Source organism: Coregonus clupeaformis, chromosome 26, assembly GCF_020615455.1.
Source record: "Coregonus clupeaformis isolate EN_2021a chromosome 26, ASM2061545v1, whole genome shotgun sequence".
Lineage (NCBI taxonomy): Eukaryota > Metazoa > Chordata > Actinopteri > Salmoniformes > Salmonidae > Coregonus > Coregonus clupeaformis.
The window spans coordinates 42,941,575-42,946,676 of record NC_059217.1 but is presented as its reverse complement, the minus strand read 5'-3'; positions in this window follow the sequence as shown (position 1 = coordinate 42,946,676).

Sequence of the window (5,102 nt, the reverse complement as noted above, 5' to 3'; positions counted from 1 at the left end):
CATTGACTCTGCAACTGTACCCCCCTGTATATATAGCCTCCCTACTGTCACTTTATTTTACTTCTGCTCTTTTTTTTCTCAACACTTTTTTTGTTGTTGTTTTATTTTTACTTTTTTTGTTTAAAATAAATGCACTGTTGGTTAAGGGCTTTAAGTAAGCATTTCACTGTAATGTCTGCACCTGTTGTATTCGGCGCATGTGACCAATAAAATTTGATTTGATTTGACTAAATACTTTTTTCCCCACTGTATGAGTCCCACTGTACTGGTGTTAAAATAACACTTTTGAAAGTGTTAAAAGATTTTACTCTGTCGCAGTGTTCCCCATTCAACTCTTTAAAGTGTTCAGATGAACTTGATTGTGGTGTTTGCATAGCTCTACCTTAGAGTAAGACGCAACACCTACAGTGTAAATCATAACATTACTATTTAGAGTAGTACTGACGCTGTTACACTTTCTCATTGTACGAAATTAACACCTGTAGTCTTACAGTAAATCATTTTGGGGTGTTGTTTTAAACACTGTATATTGTAAAGCCTAATTTGCATATTTCCCAGGGTTCCTTTTCTTTTCGAGTGAATTGTAGAGTTACCACCCATGACTGTATTTGTTAGTGACAGAGACATGGTTATTGAATGATTTCCTTTTAAAAGGCCTGTGGCTTTCACCAAGTGAGTACCTAGGCAAATGCTGTCATTAAAATTAAACTCTATGACAAGACATACAGTATATCCTAAGGCCTTACTTTGATGGCCTAGGTTTACCCTAACACAGCGGTGTTAGGAAACTCCTGGTTTACAGGCCACATCAGGCCTGCAAGTCACATTATGCTGGCTTGCAAAATGATGTGTAAATCCTATTGGAATCCAGCCAGAGTGGGGATATCCAACAGTTGGAATTTTTATTCACCCGCAACCTTCATTCAGAATGACTGTCAGGGTTCGGTAAATTGATAAGTAGACTACCTAAACCATTTAAACTGGAACAACCATTTCAGCAACTAACTGATTGGATTAGTTTAGAAAAAAATGTTGTTTATCTACATGCAAAAACAAAGATATTAAAAACAATCTTTTTAAAAATCTACCTGCAGTAGTGCATGCTGGGAAATATGATAATAATGGGCGTGGTTTTGATGGGACTGTTTTGCTCTCCACAGTGTAAAACAATAACTCTGGTTATTAACACCAACACTGGGGTTATTTTACACCACTGAGTGTTAATTTCCCTGTTACAGAGTGAATCTAATTCCTGAATCAACACTAGAAATGTTAGACCGGAAAATCAACACTGGCCAATTTGCTGTGCATGATCAACAATATTATTTATAGATAAGGGCTTCGTGCCGGGGAGACATTTCCATGCTGGGGCAACAACCTTCAGTTAACGTTATAATAACATACTAAGATGCACATACTAAAAGCCCATTTATTCTTGATCCGGAATCTGCGGCTATAAATGTGCTTTTAGCCTCTGATCCTCTTAATAACTGTGACTCAATGGTAAAATGGGAATACATCAATCTAACATGATTTCTCTGTGGGGTGGCAAAATTCAGGTAAAAAAAGGAGGATTCCGGATTTCCTGATTATTCCGAGAATCTTTTTCACCTGGGAATTTTGGGAACGATACCGGTATTTTGCAACACTATATCTCGGACATATAATGTAAATGACATTTATTTTTAAGTGACACCACACGATAATTACATTACAATTTCTTACAGTCATGAACACAACCCTGTCATTTTAACCCACTTAATCCCAACATTTCTCCAAGTTTCACCGTCATTGTGAAGCCAAAGTCATTTCTGAAGATTATTCTTTATTTCATGTGATTATAGTGATTCATTTACGTCTGTCCCTCATTTTAAGGTTATCCTGTTAAGTGACCTAAACTCTCGTTTTAATATGCTGAAACTATTCCTTTCGAAATATATTTTTTTCAAAAGAACCATTGAACATCTAATAAGTCAAATAATAGAGTAAAAGCAGGTGTGTTGGGAAACTAAGCGGGTCGAGCAGAACACGTCAACTCTGCTATAGAAAGACTAGAAATGTTTGAACAATTTACATTTTTTTGTGAAGCTTTCATTCAATTGCCACTCCATGTTGCACACAACAAGCTTCAATTCCCCCTTACACAACATAATGTATGGCTGATTTAAGAACAATAACGTCAACCCTGTTGCGGTCAACCCTGTTGCGGTCTACCCTGTTACGGTCAACCCTGTTGCAGTCAACCCTGTTGCAGTCAACCCTGTTACTTTATTTGGCACTTAATAGGCCTTACTATAGTCATTTTTTTAAATGTAACTTATTGAGACTTATTTGGTACAGAAACCGTTGTTTGCAATTACAGAGATCATACGTTTCCTGTAGGTCTTGACCAGGTTTGCACACACTGCAGCAGGGATTTTGGCCCACTCCTCCATACAGACCTTCTCCAGATCCTTCAGGTTTCGGGGCTGTCGCTGGGCAATACGGACTTTCAGCTCCCTCCAAAGATTTTCTATTGGGTTCAGGTCTGGAGACTGGCTAGGCCACTCCAGGACCTTGAGATGCTTCTTAAGGAGCCACTCCTTAGTTGCCCTGGCTGTGTGTTTCGGGTTGTTGTCATGCTGGAATACCCAGCTACGACCCATCTTCAATGCTCTTACTGAGGGAAGGAGGTTGTTGGCCAAGATCTCACGATACATGGCCCCATCCATCCTCCCCTCAATACGGTGCAGTCGTCCTGTCCCCTTTGCAGAAAAGCATCCCCAAAGAATGATGTTTCCACCTCCATGCTTCACGGTTGGGATGGTGTTCTTGGGGTTGTGCTCATCCTTCTTCTTCCTCCAAACACGGCAAGTGGAGTTTAGACCAAAAAGCTCTATTTTTGTCTCATCAGACCACATGACCTTCTCCCATTCCTCCTCTGGATCATCCAGATGGTCATTGGCAAACTTCAGACGGGTTTGGACATGCGCTGGCTTGAGCAGGGGGACCTTGCGTGGGCTGCAGGATTTTAATCCATGACGGCGTAGTGTGTTACTAATGGTTTTCTTTGAGACTGTGGTCCCAGCTCTCTTCAGGTCATTGACCAGGTCCTGCCGTGTAGTTCTGGGCTGATCCCTCACCTTCCTCATGATCATTGATGCCCCACGAGGTGAGATCTTGCATGGAGCTCCAGACCGAGGGTGATTGACCGTCATCTTGAACTTCTTCCATTTTCTAATAATTGCGCTAACAGTTGTTGCCTTCTCACCAAGCTGCTTGCCTATTGTCCTGTAGCCCATCCCAGCCTTGTGCAGGTCTACAATTTTATCCCTGATGTCCTTACACAGCTCTCTGGTCTTGGCCATTGTGGAGAGGTTGGAGTCTGTTTGATTGAGTGTGTGGACAGCTGTCTTTTATACAGGTAACGAGTTCAAACAGGTGCAGTTAATACAGGTAATGAGTGGAGAACAGGAGGGCTTCTTAAAGAAAAACTAACAGGTCTGTGAGAGCCGGAATTCTTACTGGTTGGTAGGTGATCAAATACTTATGTCATGCAATAAAATGCAAATGAATTACTTAAAAATCATACAATGTGATTTTCTGGATTTTTGTTTTTGATTCCGTCTCTCACAGTTGAAGTGTACCTATGATAAAAATTACAGACCTCTACATGCTTTGTAAGTAGGAAAACCTGCAAAATCTGCAGTGTATCAAATACTTGTTCTCCCCACTGTACATTGGATTTGAAAAAAGTAATCGACCAGTACTGTTTTCATCTCATTTCAACAAGCATTATAAACATTGAAATTAGGGTAATTTAAACTTAAATACATGTACTTAACCTGACTAACAGGTTGTTACGTCAATCTAATTCCAACATAATCATCAGAACTATGTATACACTGAAATTGTGTTGAAAATTCCATGTAGAAACGTTCAAAATCTTTTTCATCCTATATTCAATATAAACCTGCCAATTTATTAGGTACACCCATCTAGTACCGGGTCGGACCGCCCTTTGCCTCCAGAACAGCCTGAATTCTTTGGGGCATAGATTCTAAGAGTCGGAAGCGTTCCACAGGGATGTTGGTCCATGCTGAAGCGATGGCATCACGCAGTTGCTGCAGATTGGACGGCGGTACACCACCGTCACCAGCCTGTACCGTTGACACCAGGCAGGATGGGTCCATTGACTCATGCTGCTTACGCCAAATCCTGACTCTGCCATCAGCATGACGCAGCAGAAACCAGGATTCGTCGGACCAGGCAATGTTTTTCCATTTCTCAGTTGTCCAGTGTTGGTGATCACGTACCCACTTGAGCCGCTTCTTCTTGTTTTTAGCTGATAGGAGTGGAACCCGGTGTGGTCGTCTGCTGCAATAGCCCATCCGTGACAAGGATCAACGAGTTGTGTGTTCCGAGATGCCGTTCTGCACACCACTGTTGTACTGCACCGTTACTTGTCTGTTTGTGGCCCGCCTGTTAGCTTGAACGATTCTTGCCATTCTCCTTCGACCTCTCTCATCAACTAGCTGTTTTCGTCCACAGGACTGCCGCTGACTGGATGTTTTTTTGTTTGTCCCACTATTCTCGGGAAACCCTAGACACTGTCGTGCATGAAAAGCCCAGGAGAGCAGCCGTTTCGGCGAGCCGGTCCAGTATCACTTGTCCAGTATCATTGTTTGACCCATTCTAACGTTCAATCGAGCAGTAACTGAATGCCTCGATGCCTGTCTGCCTGCTTCATATAGCAAGCCACAGCCACGTGACTCACTCTGTAGGAGCGATCCGTTTGGTGTATCTAATAAACTGGCCAGGGAGTATTTATTGGTGAAATTATGTTTCAAATGTTTCACATTTGACTAGTTTCAATGTTGATAATAAAATAGAGGTATATTGAAATAAAATGTTAAGCCACCGTCCAATGATTTTTGCCTGAACAGTGACTCCTACTGGTATATAAGGGGTAATGCACTTCAGTGACAACAAGTCTACCATCCAGATGTCTACCTCTATGCACGCTGCTTAGCTTTGGAAACAAGCTGCGTTCGATTCAGCTGAGCTATCATGTCAATACATTTAGACATTGATCAGCATCCAGTCATTTGTGTAGACTACCT